The sequence below is a fragment of the Hoplias malabaricus genome, chromosome 9 (assembly GCF_029633855.1).
Source record: "Hoplias malabaricus isolate fHopMal1 chromosome 9, fHopMal1.hap1, whole genome shotgun sequence".
Lineage (NCBI taxonomy): Eukaryota > Metazoa > Chordata > Actinopteri > Characiformes > Erythrinidae > Hoplias > Hoplias malabaricus.
Genome location: NC_089808.1, coordinates 4,431,404 through 4,449,931, shown reverse-complemented (window position 1 = coordinate 4,449,931; position 18,528 = coordinate 4,431,404). Strand labels below are relative to the sequence as shown.

General features: G+C 38.1%; 1 pseudogene; it reads left to right on the top strand.

The window, feature by feature from the left end:
• Window positions 1-7,015: 7,015 nt before the first annotated feature.
• Window positions 7,016-18,511, top strand: LOC136707241 (coagulation factor XIII A chain-like; annotated as a pseudogene).
• Window positions 18,512-18,528: the final 17 nt, after the last annotated feature.

Genomic DNA, 18,528 nt, shown 5'->3' with positions numbered 1-18,528 from the left:
GTGACATTACATTACATATTTGAAAGTACTAATCAAGAAATGTGAATGTGTGTTTTTCTTTTTGATGCAGTACAAATAATACAATTAATTTACCTTTTAATAGAGGGTTTAAAATTAAGTTATCAATTCTTGCTTCCTGCATAGTTCATATGAAATCATTTTACATTTTTATCCTCAGTGAAGTTCCATGACTGACTCTTTTGCAAACCACTCAGCCGTTATAGATTTTACCGTGGAAATTTATGTAATTTCTGCACTTTCATAATGTAAATCTGAAGGGAGGAGAGGGGTGGCATGGTGGTACAGCAGGTAGGTGTCCCAGTCACACAGCTCCAGGGACCTGGTGGTTGTGGGTTCGATTCCCGCTCCGGGTGACTGTCTGTGAGGAGTGTGGCGTGTTCTCCCTGTGTCTGCGTGGGTTTCCTCCGGGTGACTGTCTGTGAGGAGTGTGGCGTGTTCTCCCTGTGTCTGCGTGGGTTTCCTCCGGGTGACTGTCTGTGAGGAGTGTGGCGTGTTCTCTCTGTGTCTGCGATGGTTTCCTCCGGGTGACTGTCTGTGAGGAGTGTGGTGTGTTCTCCCTGTGTCTGTTCTGTCTGTGTCTGCGCTGGTTTCCTCCGGGTGACTGTCTGTGAGGAGTGTGGTGTGTTCTCCCTGTGTCTGCGTGGGTTTCCTCCGGGTGACTGTCTGTGAGGAGTGTGGTGTGTTCTCTCTGTGTCTGTGGGTTTCCTCCGGGTGACTGTCTGTGAGGAGTGTGGTGTGTTCTCTCTGTGTCTGCATGGGTTTCCTCCGGGTGCTCCGGTTTCCTCCCACAGTCCAAAAACACACATTGCAGGTGGACTGGTGACTCAAAAGTGTCCGTAGTTGTGAGTGTGTGAGTGAATGTGTGTGTGTCTGTGTTGCCCTGTGAAGGACTGGCGCCCCCTCCAGGGTGTATTCCTGCCTTGCGCCCAATGATTCCAAGTAGGCTCTGGACCCACCGCAACCCTGAACTGGATAAGGGTTACAGATAATGAATGAATGAATGAAGGAAGGAGTCCTACTCTCAGTTATCATAAAGATTACATGAATGGAGCTTAAAAAAAAAGGTTTATTGTTATTTCTAAAAGTGGAACCATAGTCACGAGAAGAAGACTATCATGTACTAGTAAAACACCTTTAAAAGGCATGTAAAGAATTTTTCAAAGACAAGCTCTCACTTTTTCATTTAGATTTTACAAGGGTAGATTTACAAAGCTGTACAAAGGCTGAGCAGCGGTGGGAGTAGACAATTTACAGAGTTACCAACAACATTAAAAAAATAGTAAGCAATAAATAAATAAAAATATAAGCACTGTGGATTGCAGATATAAGTCAAAATACAGAAATAAATAGTTCTTATTCAATGAAAGAAATGTGAACTTTGCAATTATTTTATTATCAAGATATTTATATTGAAATAAATAAGAATATTATATTGAAACAGTGTCAGAAACTGAAAATATATATATTTTTTCCTTTTAATTTTACGTTCTGTGCAGGGTACAATAGGAAACTGGAAACATCTCCTGATTTCATAATTGTGTGAGGGGCAGAAGTGACAAAAGTAAAAAAAAATCTTCTCTAAGCTTTCCTTCTAACTGACTGACTTCTCTACTCATCTCAAACCAGGCTCAGGAATGTCAAAGAAATTAAACACATGTCTATGGAGGATCCAAATTTGCCATCTCTGGTGCAGGGCATCAAATGATGTGTGTGTGATATGAATTAACATGAAAGGAGAGCTCAAAGACATGGGATCTGAAATTTGTAAGTGTAATAACATGATCTGATCAATGACAGAAATAAATGTTTAATACACTGACAAGCCAAAATCATGTAAAAAGTATGTAATATGAATATGAAGTGGTATCTGATAATGTTTGAGGATGTTGCTGATGGGGCACGAGCGATCAAGTTTTTAAGGGGTCGGAGATTTGAAAGCATAACTTGAACATATTTTACCTAGTCCCAGCCACAGTCACTACACCCACAATGTCTCTGATGACTCTGATACTTTCAGTGCACTAATCTGGTGTAGTGGAGTATGGATCCAGATCAAGAAATGAAAAATTAAGACTCTGACTCTCCATTCTGTTTCATAAAAGGAGGGGACCTGCATTCCACAGAGTGTGTGTGTGCTGAAAGACTATGCACCCCCACCCACACACACACACACACAAACTCACGCACACACTTATATCTGATAGCGAAGGCTAAGCAGAACACTTTTCAGTGACGACAGTGAGTGGTCATCTTCAAACTTTATGACACCAGATGACTACTCCCCCTTCTTCTTCTGGACATTAAGTGGTACCCCCCAATTTTATGACCCCATTAAGCCTAAAAGATCAATCAGAGCCTTGGAGACCAGGATTAAAGAACCTCAGCATTTATTATTGTCAGCGTCGGAATGGAGACAACGTATCTTATCGCAAAAATCAACAGATGACTCTGGACTGCCTGATGGTGACCTCTTGCAACCCGAGTTCAAACCAGACAAACAGCATGGACCAACAGTGCCCCCAAGTGGACATTTGTGAAGTCATTTTTTCGCCCTTTCTCCCTCTAACACACCATATCAGACGCATATGTGTCGTTGTTACTAAACATGTATTATGCAATGTGTTACTAACTCTGTTATTCTCAGGTGACTGTCTACTAACTAACCGAGTGATGTGAATTACTGTTTTAATCACGAGGAAGAATTCCTTTCTCAATTTAGAAAAATGAATTAATCTCCAACATCTAGAATAGTTGGTAATATACTCGATATATATATTTGATAAAAATACTCATTATGCTATATTCAAGTATGTATGAAGTATTTTTATTCATTGAGGTTATGTATTCGCCCAGAAAATGTGATCTTTCTCTTCCCTGAAACTGGAGACGGTCACGTGGACTCCCCAAACCCAGGTACCAATCAGAGGATGGAGACCTCCCAAATGGGTGTGACCGCGCCGCCTATGAAAAAGGGAGTCGCGTTCCCTCATCTTACACTCTTCACTCTCTTCTCAAACGGCTCTCGTACTTCATCTCTTGTCTTCTGAAGATCGGAGGAAAAAGCGCTTCATTGAAGAGCGTTCTCCCTCACTCCGGGAAAACCAGCCAGGCCAGCAGTTCTCTGTGAAAGGAATCCCCGACTGACATCACACAGTCTAAAGGACACCGAAAGTGGCTGACCCATCCTGGAGGGACTTCCCCCACTAACCAACCTACCTTCAGCAGTGACAAGTCAAACACCGGAAGAACAGATCGAAAATCTGCTGGACCCATCGGCTCGGTGATCATAACAACAAGAGTAAGCAAATTCCTCATCTTCAGAAGCTGATGTCGAGTTAAGTCTCTTGATAAACTTATACACTAATTAAATCATTTAGCAACACATTATTCACAAGTCATATAGCCTAGCCAATTATTAAATTTGAACTGGATGCACCTGCGTTGATTCCGTGAGATTTTGATGATTGTGCTATGTTTATCAAACTATTATCATTCCTTTTAATAAAGTATTTCCATTATTTGAAATAATACAGTGTGTGGGGTTTGTTCCCTAAGAGTCTGAAAATCCTGAGAACTCATCCCTAGCGTTGACAGTATTTCAATGTCTGATAAATTATTAATATTTTTGTCAATTAATTCAGTAATAATAATAATAATTATTATTATAAGTTATAATCACCATTAAACCTAACCAACTTAAATACTGTTACTAAGCTACACTGGTCTCACTGTTAGGATTCTGACAATTGCATTTTGATTGTACCACTCCGTAGGTGGGTCTTAGCTACAATGAGTAGCAAAAGCTAGACCCTCCCTACATTCCTACTACATTTAGCCTTGCATTCCTTCATCGCTGGACTCATCAAAACAGCAACTTAGAGTCTTGAACAAAAATGTGTTGAAAGTTATCATATATGTTTATTGCTTATACATGTGTGGAGGCATTTCAGTGACCCAAGAGCCATTCATTTTCTGCTTAACAAAACTGCAAGTTCTCATCTGTCCCTTTAACCCATAAAAATACATTGGACACATTTGACCGTTTAAAACACTTAGACACTTGGGTCAGGATGGTAGCATGGGGCAGACAAACACCAAACACCTGCACTGGGCTGAATGTGTGGATCGTGTGGTTGTGGGGTGTAAATGCATCCATAACCATGCAACTATGTTGTTGAACATTTAATACATAAAAAGATACTCTTTAACAAGACAACTAACCAATGACCAAATACTCCTACTCCATTCCATTCACCATCTGACGCTAAACCAATATAATACTAAAATTGAAACTACCATCATTAAATTTCTACAGTATACTGACCAATAAAAGAGTTCCATATTTGCCAAGAACATATTACAAACAAAACTTGAAAATAACTAAAGTATTAAACTGTAAAGGGTTTGTTTTAAGAGCCATGGCTCTCTATTCAGATCAGATTTATCGGGTCATAAAGATTGCGGTTGTCACATCTGAAGGAAGGACGAGGCAGATGTACATACATCAAGTAATATTTATTAACACAAAACCAAACAACGTAGAATCAGGGGGCATTTGGTGGGGGTCGACTTTTTCTTCAGGTCATGGACTGAGAAATATCCAGCTAAAAGCGTCCTGTGGACAGCTTCCGTGATGACTTATAAAGAGGATGACCCAACACAATAAATTTTACAACAGACAAGATACAATCTCTGACTTTATATTGACAATTTGGAACAAACAGTGGGGTGTGTCTAACAAAGTGAATAGTGAGTGGGCACAGTGTTTAAAAGCAGCACTGTTGTGCTTGTTCCACTAATACAAATGCAACACACACTAACAGATCACCCCAGCATCAGTCTCACTATAGCACTGAGAATGGCCCACCATCCAAATCATACCTGCTCTGTGGTGGTGCAGACTATTGACCGACAGGGTGAAAGGAGCAATATATGCAAAGCAACAGATGGACTACAGTCTGTAACTGCAGGACTACACAGTGCTCTTGTATGGTCAGTGGGGCTGAGAGAATGGACAGTGAGTGCAGAAAACAGTGGTCCTAATATAATGCGTGATATGTATGTTATCTGTGTATATAAAAGTCTGTTTTATATCAGCTCTACCTGTGCAGTAAGCTATGCTTTCTTTTCGGTAGCTCTTTACTGATGACATCATTTGGGAAACCAGAGGCTGAAGTTTCCACTGATTGGAGAGAAAAAAAAAGAGTAAAAAAGGACAGAAAAGGGGGGTAAAGTTTTCCAGCAGTTATTAATATTTTTGGGGCCAGCAGGCTCTGTCCTGCGAAAGCAGGCCCTAACTGCAGCAAGTTTTCCTCCTCTCCTTCCCTTCATCTCTCAGACAAAGAGGGGTGGAAGTGTGGGAGTGAATTTTTTAAGCCCTTCCCTTTACTCCAGAATAATTTTTTGTAGGTCTCTGAGTCTCTCAAATATATTTACATGCTGCTAAACTTAATATCTGTCAGCAGATATATCAGTAGCCTTCTTGATATTAGCAGTATAAAAAATTTGTACAAATATATTACGTTTTTTAACTGAGCAATTGGGAAAACTGGTTTTCTTTATCACCAGCCTAAACTTACGATCATTGTGCATCTTGCTTTTGGCCAATAATAAAGCTTGTGGTTGTGATTTAAAAAAAAGAGAGCACCACACTGTACAAACATTGTTGCTTTGTTGTTTGGTGAGGTTCCCAATCTTACAAATTCAGTGCCTACCTACATTAGCTAACAAATACAACATTTTCAACTCCTAATCACATCTTAATTGAGAGGATCCAGCAACATTCAAATGGGGAAAAACTGTTGAATAAAATATACCTGGAAAATGAATATTTCTGAAAAATCCATTCATTCTTGTCACATCCTGGCCCAATCCTGTTTATTTTCCCCTGCCATGTGGCTCTGTCTGTTTGTTGTTGTTCCTATCTCCGCCCTCGTTCCACCCTAGCTCCACCTTTGTTCCGCCTCCTTGTCATTTTCCCTCGTTATCTGTGTCAGGTGTCTCTTGTTTGTTCATGTATATAAGTTCCGTTGTTGTCACTTCATTTGTCATTTGTTGTTATTGTTTGTTTCCTATCCCAGTCGTGCTGTAACCATTCCTAGTCATTTGTTAATGTTGTTGTTGTTTTGTTTCTCTAGCTTGTTTCTCGTTCTCGTTCGGTCTCTTGCCTGTTTCATGCCCCAGTCCTGTAGTGTTGTTTCGTGTTATGTCGTGTTTCTCCTCAAGTTTGTTTGTTTTGTTTTTTCTATAATAAATTATCTGTGTTGTAGCGAGTGTGTCCGCCTCCGTTAGTCCACCCTTCACGTCCCCGTGACAATTCTCCCATTTAGAAACCGTAGATCCAGTATTCCTATTATGACCATAATGCAACTACAATGATGACAACTGTAGTGCTTTTTTATTCTATATATTCTTGTCACACACGTGCACATGTTCATGGAAAATATTAATTCATTTAATTATTTTGTTTTTCTCCTTAGAATCTGTACCACTTTTTGAGAAAATCAGAATTGTGCTGCTTGGCTACCATGAAGCTGGGAAAAATACAATTGGAAATACCATTCTTAGAAAGAAGGCGTTCACACACTGGAATAACAAAACCGGACACTACTTGAAGGCTGATAGCACGATATTTGGTAGACGTGTTAGCTTAGTCCGTGTCCCTGGATGGTCGGAAGATTTGAGCTGTTAAAATGTTAAGCAAGAAAAACTTAGGCAAGTGATTAAAGACAGCATGATGTCCTTTAAGGATGGACCCCAGGTTTTTATACTGGTTGTTAAAATGAACAGTACACTTACATATACAACAAGGAAAACACTGGAAAAACTACTGGATGCCAGCCCTTCAAAACACACTTTAGTGTTTTCCACAGATGGAGAAAAGGTTTCATTTGCAGAAATTACTGAACACAGTGAAAGTAATAAACGAACTGTCATTAATGTATGTAGGAAGAGATATAGCCTCTTTAAGAGGTGTGCATGTGGAAAGCAAAACATGGAGTTAATTGAATCAATTGAAGAGTTCATTGCAAGAAAGGATGACATTCATTTCTACACAGGGAAACAGGCCCCAAATCCTAAATCACAGATAAAACACCTGGATGCCCTGGTGGAAAAACTGGATCAGAGGATCTCAGTTCTCTCTCAGTCTATTTCAAAGTTACAAGCAGAAAACAAGATGGAGACAGATGACTTTAAAAGAAATATCGAATTTGTTTACTAGGTGTCAGCCCCCAGTATAGTAAGGGCACCTACATCCCAGTGTTCCCTACTGAGGAGCGGCAGAGCATATGGCGTGGTCAGGTGCTGGAAAGTGTTGGCAATGTGGTCACTGTGGGCATCACCACTGCCTCTGACTGCATTGTGGGAAAATATGGGCTGTATGTTGCTGTAATCACTAAATACGGCATCCGAAGGACAACGAGGGACCCCACACGGGAACTTTACATCATCTTCAACCCCTGGTCACCAGGTGAGAAGGTTCTTTTCTGCCAAAACATACTACGTGCATTAACCTACATAAAGTGACATTAACTTACACAACTTCAGATAAAGAGAACTATTTAAGAGATCTCGATTTATTAATGTATTAATTTGGCAGATGCTTTTATCCAAAATGTAATGGTTAAAAATGACTGTAATCATATTACAGACACGTGCAAATTCGGTACGAAAAACACACTGTATGTATTGATTCCAAATTTTTTTAATTAAATAAAAACAATCTGCGATCACATCTGTGATTTCTTATTTCTTCTGAACCTTTTGAAATGATTTATCTGACAACGGTACAAGACAAAATGTATCCAAAATTTTCACTGACCAACTTGTAAATGTGGTCACCATTTTCTGCTTTTTCTCTGAATGATGCGCTAAAGGAGACAGACCTGGTCTACACCAGCCAAGCACTCACACTCTATATACAAAGCCACATTGTTGAAGGAGTGGCAAAATGAGACTCCTGGTATTGTCCTGCTAATATAATCATAAACTTAACAGAAGAAGACTTTCCCTTGATGGCATATATTTCACCAATATACTCTTCAACATCAGTGGTTTGTGTTTTCATATATATGCAGTGATCCAGCCCCTTTATCATTACAGTGGTTGACTTTGTATTTTAAATATTTAGGTGAAACATTTTATGCCAACATCCTGTAAAGCTTTTTTGACCTTTCAACAGAATACATTTTAGGACGCAGCATGTACAGGCCAACTACAAAAAAATACAGAAAAATTTGAGCCTTATTAATATGTACCTGGGCGGCATGGTGGAGGTTGTGGGTTCGATTCTCGATCCGGGTGACTGTCACACTGAGGAGTGTGGTGTGTTCTCCCTGTGTCTGTGTGGGTTTCCTCAGGGTGACTGTCTGTGAGGAGTGTGGTGTGTTCTCCCTGTGTCTGTGTGGGTTTCCTCAGGGTGACTGTCTGTGAGGAGTGTGGTGTGTTCTCCCTGTGTCTGTGTGGGTTTAATCCGGATGACTGTCTGTGTGGAGTGTGGTGTGTTCTCCCCATGTCTGCATGGGTTTCCTCCGGGTGACTGTCTGTGAGGAGTGTGGTGTGTTCTCCCTGTGTCTGCGTGGATTTCCTCCGGGAGACTGTCTGTGAGGAGTGTGGTGTGTTCTCTCTGTGTTTGCGTGGGTTTCCTCTGGGTGCTCCGGTTTCCTCCCACGCTCCAAAAACACACGTAGGTGGATTGGTGACTTAAAAGCGTCCGTAGGTGTGAGTGTGTGAGTGAATGTGTGAGTGTGTGTGTTGCCCTGTGAAGGACTGGCGCCCTCTCCAGGGTGTATTCCTGCCTTCCGCCCAATGATTCCAGGTAGGCTCTGGACCCACCGCGCCCCTGAACTGGATAAGGGTTACAGACAATGAATGAATGAATGAATATTTACCTGTTTTTTCTCTCTGTAGGTGATTCAGTGTTTCTTGATGATGAAGAACAGAGGTATGAATATGTGATGAATGAGCTGGGAATCATCTATCATGGCGCGTATGAAGACATAGCGGAACGTGCCTGGAACTATGGACAGGTACAAACCAGTATTTACATCACAAAAATATGAAAAATAAACTCTCCATGCACCATTCTGTTTGATGAAGCAGATCTGACTGTCATTACATAGGAAAAGATTTGATGATAGTATCCAAAGGTTGCGAACATGTGAGCATATTTAATTTGCTATTCAAAACTGTTATTGAGTATATGTCATGTGGCTTACAGAAGTGAAATAGTAAATGTTTTCGATGGGGAATATGCCATGTATGGACCTTTTATAAATTTAATTTAATTAAAAAACTGTACCATTTTGTACAGCACTGCCTCAGGAACCAGGCAGTATGTAATAAATTTATTGTAAACATTTTATTTGAAATCCACAAAAATCCACAATAAATTACAAAATAAACTGGTGGATTTTCTTTATAAATAAAGTAAAAATATCCTGTATTTCTGTTTTTTGCACGTTTTAATCATAATCTGATTCTTTTCTCTAGTAAAATGTATTGTTTTCTGTGGGCAATTTTCTTCAGTAAAAAAAAATAAAGGAAACTATTTCCTAATGCAGTTAAACACACAGTAAAATAGCTTAAAACGAACAAGACTAGACAATAGGTTACTTATCTTCTACTGCTTTCATCTGAGAATGAGACATTTTAGATGTTTTTGCATGTTTCACTTGTTAAAGCAGTATATTCACTTATTTGGATAAAACTGGAGATGCATTGCAAACCCTATCATGAGTTATAGAAGGTTGAGTTGTAGTAAGTTTGGTTACATATATTTAAACAACATAGTAAAACAACATGTTTAGAGCAGTTCAATCTCAATCTCTATAGAGAGTTTGTCTATTTTGTCCTCGTCTCTAGTTCGAGTACGGTATTCTGGACGCCAGTCTGTTTATCATGGATAAAGCTGATATGCCTCTCACCAGTCGTGGAGATCCTATCAAGATCAGCAGGAAGGCGTCTGCCATGGTGAGATATAAATTCAGGTCAAGTGGTCTTTATTACCATTCCTCAATGTAATTTGTCAATTTTGGAAGAAAGTTTCATTCTTTAGGCCCAGGATGTCACTCAGAACAGTGCAGACACACAACGCTGTGGAAACAGTGTATCAGTTAATGTAATGTAATCAGTGGGAAGAACCATTTTATTGCCTTTATTTTGAAAATGTATCAAAATGTCATAATGAATGGAAAAAGAGAATCAGTTCTGTTTAATATGCACAGTTAAGTGAACAGTTTGCTACATTTTAAGGCTTTACTTAAAGAGAATAATCAGAAATCTGAACCAAATGTTATTTTATTGTTTGTTCTTCCAAAGATACAAAATGTGACCTCAGCAAGTGTCGTGACACTTTTTTAAATTTTGTTTTATCTCAACAAATAATTATTTCTATCTTAAACTCAGAAATATATAAATAATGTACAAACATTTATCAATTTAAATTTAAAATTTAAATTTAAAAAAATTTATAAAAAAGGAGGACAAATTTAAATTAAAACCATGTAATAATATAATAATATACAAATGATTGAAAAATGATATTTAATACAAACAAAGTACAGTATTTTAGATTTTAAAATGGATATATTTAAATGATTAATTAATTAATTAATATTTTAAATATTTAAATATTTGGCTTTTTGCCAGCTATATGTTTAAAAAAAGTTGGGATGGGGACAGGTTTATCAGTGTACTTGAGCCTCTCTTTTTTAAATCTGTTTGGGAACTGAGGAGACCAATTGCTGTAGTTTTAAAAGTGAAGTTTTGTCGTTAGGTTTTGCTCTGATAGCAGTCAAAACAAATGAACAGAACAATACAACTGACTGTTTTTCTTTTTCTTTAATTGTTTTTTTTTTTTTTATGTTTGTTTGTTTGTTTCTCTCTAATGCATTTTTACCCCTGCTTTAATTGTAATTATGGGAGGTGGAGCTGGCTGAGTATTCTACTTTAAAAACTTGTGATATGTGTATAACAGATGAACTCCCGTGATGATGAAGGCGTTCTGGTGGGGAACTGGAGTGGTGATTACATGTATGGAGTGGCCCAAACCTCGTGGACGGGGAGTGCTGAGATTCTGCTGGACTACTCTGGCAGCAGAGGAACACCTGTGTGTTATGCACAGTACTGGGTCTACGCAGCTGTATTTAACACCTGTGAGGAATACACTCATCATACTCACACTGCCCTCTGCTGTCCAAACAGTGCTCTTACAAACATCGTACTGCTACTGACCTTCATACAGCTTATGAGTATAACTAGTCTAATGTAGTTGTGTTGGACCACTGTGGTCTGTAATGTATTTATGTCACATGTGTCAATATTAAAGAACTGAATTACCTGAATGTCCTTCTGATGGGTATATCAATTGTTTAATGTGAACTTATAAATGCAATAGTGTGGGTGTTATTATAAGACAGATCTTCCTGTTTCTAAAATCATACTATTTTGCTGGGCTATTTAGCAGAATTGTTATTCAAGTAACTGTGTGTATTTCCAATTGGTACATTCATTATTAAATTGTCAGTGTAAAGACTATATTAAATATATGTGTAATATATGTGTAAATATATAAGTTTATGTTTTTTTCTGTAGCCATTTTATGAAGGGACTGGAGCTTGCTCAGAATCACTGGGCGTGAGGCAGGAACACACCCTGAACAGGGCATCACACAAACATACATTCTTGCTGACACACTTACACCTATGGACATTTTTGAATAACCCATCTATATATAACACACTGAACACACACTCTCTCACACACCTCTGTCTTTATTTCCTCAGTCTTGCGCTGTCTGGGGATCCCCAGCAGAGTTGTAACCAACTACTTTTCTGCTCATGACAACGATGGGAACCTGAAGATGGACATTATACTGGACGAAAATGGAAAGGTGGACAGGAGCCGCACCTGAGACTCCATCTGGTGAGCTTTGTTGATAAACCACCAAGACCTGAAATCTGCTGTAATACAAACATACAACCCCGTGGAGGTTAAATGACACTGTGCAGTGTGTGGTATTTGCACTTGTATGTTTCCTAGTAAATAAATCTCAGTAGTTAGGCAGTTAAGAGTTTCTACAATGAGGGTCATTCAATCAATTTAAAGAGACTTACCCTGTGTTGCTAATATCCTACAGGAACTATCACTGCTGGACTGAGTGCTACATGGCCAGGCCGGACCTGCCTGAAGGCTTTGGGGGGTGGCAGGTTGTGGATGCTACTCCTCAGGAGACAAGTGATGGTGAGAAAACAAACTCATACTGTCACAGCTGGAACAAAGCTGTTCTTTTAAACTGTGTGGAAGTGTAATGATGACTCAACCAACGAATACAGGAATATGAACTTTTAACATGAGCTTGCATCGAAATATTGCCTTTCTCTTGAAAAAGTCCATCTATATGAGATGCAAGGTTTTGTCCAACAAGGACATAATCTTATGTAAGACATGTGAGTAACAGAAGCACATACGTCTGATAATAAATGTTATGCATGCATCTGATATGGATCAGAAAGCCAGTCTTGTTACAGTAGCATTGTCATTGTTATAGTATGAGCACTGTGTGACAGGTATGTACAGGTGTGGACCTGCATCTGTGACTGCTATCAAACACGGCCAAGTCTGCTATCCCTTTGATGCCCCCTTCGTGTTTGCTGAGGTATGTTTGCTAATCTAGTCATTGTAGACTAAACAGTGTGTCTAAACCGGCTCTGTTTTTCTCACTGTCTCACTGCCCTACATAGGCTCAGCTCTAATGTACACTATAGAGAAGGCCAGAATTTAACACATAGTTTTCCCATGTCACCATACATTTCATGTTCAGAGACTCATTCATTTCAAGCTGTGCTTACTGTATGAGTATTGGATGTAAACAAAGGTGTTATGACCCAGTCTAGGGTTGAGCCGTAACAGAATGAGGTGTGTGTTGGGATTAATGTGTGGGAAAATGAACAACTGAAACAGAGATGAGAATGCGGACAAAAATGTGGACGAAAAAGACACAAACAGAAACACAGAATGGATAATGAATAGAATATACATTTTAGATGTGATATTTACAATGACACAAACACCAGTGAACTTCGGGATGGCCTTATGCCGACAAAAATTATAAACACACACCCCTCCTAACTGACCCACAGACAGCGCTAAATTACCTAAGTGAAAAACAAAAGGAAACAAGAGACAATGTCATACCTCACTCCCTATGTATACACAAAAACACACAAAACCCACTCCCAGAACAAACGGCAGCCAGCTCTACTCTGGTGAAATATATACACAATGTTTACAATACTTTACACATAACAGATCTAAGATCAGTATTCAAAAGGGGCAAAAACAAACTCGTAGTCAAAGTAGGAATGTCACAAAGTCAATACCAAGAAACACACAGAATTCAATATACACAACGCAAAACACCAAGCACAAACATGGCTGTCACACAGACGTATTTATGATTCCCACCGAGATAACGTAGAGGAAACGGTGACAGACAGAACACATGGACTGCACTGTGGAATGAACTCTAGACGGGTGAACAAGCACACAGACTGGAACAGACTACAGAGCCTAGAATTTTACAGAGACAGAGAAAACATACACAGCGCAGCGTAACAGTGTCCTTAGACTATTGTCAGGTTCATAAATGACTGGATACTCTGAAAAGTAATGAGGAGTGCACAAACTAACCTTGCCAAATGTTTCTTTGGAAAAACATTAAAAACATTACACAGTTATTAAGTAGCATCATTTATTCAGTGATATACAGATACAGTGAATTTGTGCCATTTAGCATTCCTTTCTGCTTAATGTGTTGGTAATGGCTGATTGTTCTTTGCAGGTGAACAGTGATGTAGTGTTCTACCGCAGGAGCAAAGAGGGCACGCTGCAGCCGGCCAGGGTCAATACCAGCCATGTGGGTCGCCTGGTACTAACCAAAGCAGTGCTTCATGAAGGACGTAGCGACATCACTGACAAGTACAAGTTCCCTGAGGGTAGGAGAGCTGGAGCACTACAGTATGGTGGAAAATATAATTTGACACTTAGGAACTTCCTAGGAACAAATTTCCTAGGCTTAATTTTTGTGACTTAACCTAATAATGTTTATATTTATTTTAGACATCTCCATTTGCTTACATTAATGAGCATGAGATTAAAATACTTATTTATAACTTTAATACTTAAATACTTAATACTTAAATACTTAATACTTAAATACTTAATTATTACTTACGTAATAATGGCAGAATTTTAAGCACTGAGCAAAGTTTTACCTACCTAGATACCAATATAATTCATGAACCAATCTATTGGCAAAGATACAATATGGAAAATCTAATCTCATTTTAATACATTGTTTATAGCCTATTGGACCATGATGCCTGAAAAAATCTTCTAAAAAAAATCTGTCAAAAAACGTATAAAGACATATTTACATGTGATTATGAACTTGTAGAATCCACTATTAAAGATAATAAAATATATGATATTTTCAATTTTTTTAATATTGTAAAAAAGATTATAATATTAACTTTAATTAGTTTTTATACATGTAGAGAAAATATCTTATTTCACTGGAATTTTGTTCATTTAACTTACATCCTTTTGATTTTTTGAATAAGCAAAAAAAAAAAACCTTTTATATAAATAAGCAGATTTATTTATTTAAGTCTGAATATAAGTATGGTTCAAATAATTCAGTTACTTTCTGTCGGTTTCAACTGCTCTGAAGGGCTTTTTGGATCCTAATGATTTATCTCTGTAAAATTTCCACTAAAATTATTTATCCATTTTTATCTGTATGTCATCAGGCTCCGCAGAGGAGCGCAGGGTTTTGGAGAAGGCAGAAGAGTTTGGCTGTCAACGGGAGAAGGTGTCTGTTCCTGAGGGAGATGTTGCTGTAGAGATTCCAGCAATGGAGGTGCAGTTGGGGGACAATTTTGAGCTGGTGCTGGAGTTTATTAACCATAGTAGCCAGAAGCGCACTGTGGAAATTTATATTAGTGGCAGCATGGTCTTTTACACTGGAGAGCACAGTGCTGAGGTCATTCTCCAAACTCCCACTGTAAAACTGCAGCCACAACAAAGTAAGAATATGGAAATGTGGAAGAAGTGTGTGTGTGTGTGTGTGTGTGTGTGTGTATGTGTGTTTGCACATTGTTGTTGTCAGAACAAAACCTTGCATGTCTGAAATGATAAGCTTAAAGCAGATGGAAAAAATAACATAAAACTTATTTTAAATTATATTTCAAGCCATATTTCAGCATCTCTTTGGATCCATTTATTAGGTAATTTTGGCAGTTTTAAGGAGAGTTTCCAAATTTTATAAAATCAACAGATACAAGGGTTTGACAAACAGTGAGGAAAGGGACACGCTGGAAGACGAAAGTTGTATCTGCGGTGCAGAAGAGCGAGGCACAAAGTTCCATGGGGTAAAATGTAACATGGACATGTAATTAATGTTCAAACAAATTGTGCTTTAAGCTGCATCATTTTCTTATAGCAATATGAGAAATTATTTGAATTTTGATATAAACTGGACAGCTTTTGTAGAGCATTCACCTTTAACATAGTTTTGAGAGTATAAAATCAAAATTTCAATCACACATTTTCCAATAACTAAAATTCATATTTAAGTCAGAATTTACACGTATTTATATGTGCCCTTCACATTTCTTTTAAATACAGAATTGCTGCATAGTCTCAACAGCCTTTTTTTATCTTATTATATTGATGCAAAACTGGAAATCTTGTTGGGTTGAAATGTTTTAGAATCTAATTTGCATATATTTGCATATATATTGCTTTCAGCAAGCTGTTCATAAATTCAAGTGCTCAATAGAAAATGTATTTTTAGCAGAGTTGTGTCTTTAGTATCGAGATATATATTAATATATTCAAATAAGTTTAGAATTACTTCACCAAAATATTGATGTGCACCATTCTACCCAAGTTATGGTTTTGTTTATAATTTTATCAGCGACATGAATTTAAGCATAATTTCAATCTATACCAATTAGCCCAGGCAATAAAAATGTTTGTAACATATTACTGCTTGATGCACTTTTGCCGGACCACCTACTGGGCCGGTCTAGAAGAGGCGTTTTCCCTTACTGACTGACTAACTGACTCCTAATAGTGAAACACGCATGCAAGAGTAGGATTGTTATTTCACGTTTCATGTAAATAAATAATAGGAAACAAAGCAGGAACACACTCCATTTGTGTGTGTTTCTGGGGTTGTGTTTGGCTCTGGCTTGGTTTCTCTGCTGTTCACAAGCTCAGCAGGACGACTCAGAACACTGCAACACTTACAAATGTATTATATCTCACAGAGAAAGGATTGCTGAATTTGTCTTATTTCACGTGAGTGTGGGTCTTTGCCTGAAATATTGTAAAGGAAAGTCGTGGGGAGTCATTTTGTGGAGTTAGTGCCTTTATAAAACACAGGTGCACAGCTGCTTTAAACTTCACATGCTTTAACCTGTTACACTGAATAAATAAGTAATTGTAATTCTTAAAATCAACAAAATGTTCTTTGTTCTTTGGTGGTAGATCATCTAGTATTTATTTTTAAATAAAAGGAACAAGAAAAACACTAATGCCTTTGACAGTGGCTATATGGCTAATGGTGGTCCGGCAAAACTAGGCTTGCCTTGTTTTTTTTTTCTTCTTGTTATTTGTATTTTATTTTTAATATTATTTTATATTTTATATATTTCTATTTCTATATTCTGCTGGTGTTAGGTAAGAAGGAGAAGGTGTTGGTACGCAGTAAGGATTATCAGAAGAAGTTGGTGGAGCAGGGGAGCCTGCATTTCATTGCTACAGGGAAAGTCAAGGAGACTGGAAAGATCATAACCGCCATGAGGCTTGTCAAAATACACACCCCCAGGCTCTCCGTGAAGGTCCAACACAAAACACCTACATTTTTTGTGATGAACATACAAACACACACTTCTACATATACAATAGCACCAACACAAACACACACAATGACAACAAAATGCCTAAATTTATATCTCACAACCTCTACTACCATCCATTCTTTCAAGGAGAGAAAACACCACTGTGTAGACATTAGGAACAATGAGCCGACACTTTTAATTTATAGGAACACTACGTAACATTTTTACCTTTAAAATACAAATTCAAAATCATTGTGATGCTTCTCTGACCTGTAACAGAGAGATTAGAGCTGCTGTTTTTGCTACTCTAGGCACTGCAGAAAATGCACTATGTAACATTTGGAAGAGGGCAGCAAACCAACGCTTCTCCATTGATTTTAGAACATTGCTGTAAAAATAATTTACACTATATTTAACATATGTTAAATATATGTTTCAATGTTAAGTACTATCTGTATGAAATGCGATAAATTGCTGTCAAACCCCTAGCAGATTTTTGACTTGGAATGCTTCAGCTATACAGTTAGTTGTTTTAGCTGAACAGCATTGTCTTCATTGACATACAGTCTGTGCAAAAGTATCATACTTTGTAAAACCTCTGGCTGAGTATATTTTTAAATTGGGTAAATAAACCAACATTTCTCTCTCTCTCTTTCTCAGGTGGCTGGCTCTCCGAGAGTGAGTGAGGAGATGTATGTGACAGTGGAGTTCACCAACCCCTTTAAGTTCAGTCTGGAAAATGTGTACGTTCGCCTGGAGGGGCCTGGGATCATGCCAGTAAATTCCAAGCATTACAGGTGAACAAATTCAAATTTAATTCCTGCACAAACATTTGTCTAATTTCATCTGACACACAGTTCCTTTAACATCACTGTAACATGCAGGCGCTTACTCAAAAGTTAATGTAAAAGGAATTAATTTCACTCCATTTTGTCTCATTGCTATTAATGTAATTTTAAATGAAAGTTAGACACATTTTACAGGGCATGTGTTGTTTCCAAATAATGTACAAACAAAACCAAAGAAGGCCATTTTCTAACAATACGTTGTACTTTGTATTAATGCATTGATTTACAGGGAAACATGGAAGCCCAAACTGAAAAAACCCTTAAAGATCTATATACCTGTGTGTGTTTTGCAGTGTAATTGGCCCAGGGAGCTCTATAACATGGACGGAGCGATTCAGTCCTCGGAGGGCAGGAACCACCAAGCTGATGGCCAGCCTGGACTGTACTGCTCTAAGGCAGGTGTATGGGGAGATAGACATCAATATAGTACAATAAGTGCACATTGATGATCAGGATGACTCTGAATGAATAAGAGCAGTTAGAAGAACAGCATGGCTAGAGATCTGTGTTCAGTATCCCAGACACAGTGTGCATTAGGTAACAAGCTATTTGCTTTTGTATAAGACTGAATGGGGAGTTTAGGAAAATCACAGATTCGATGGGAAATAAAGGAAGCATTGATTAACAAAAAAGCATTAATATAGACTTTTGGCTAAACTATTTGTACACTGCTTATCGTTTGATCAGCAATATTATCACTGAAAGGTTAACTATGTAAACAGTGCTGGAAATAAAGAGTTTGAAAATCA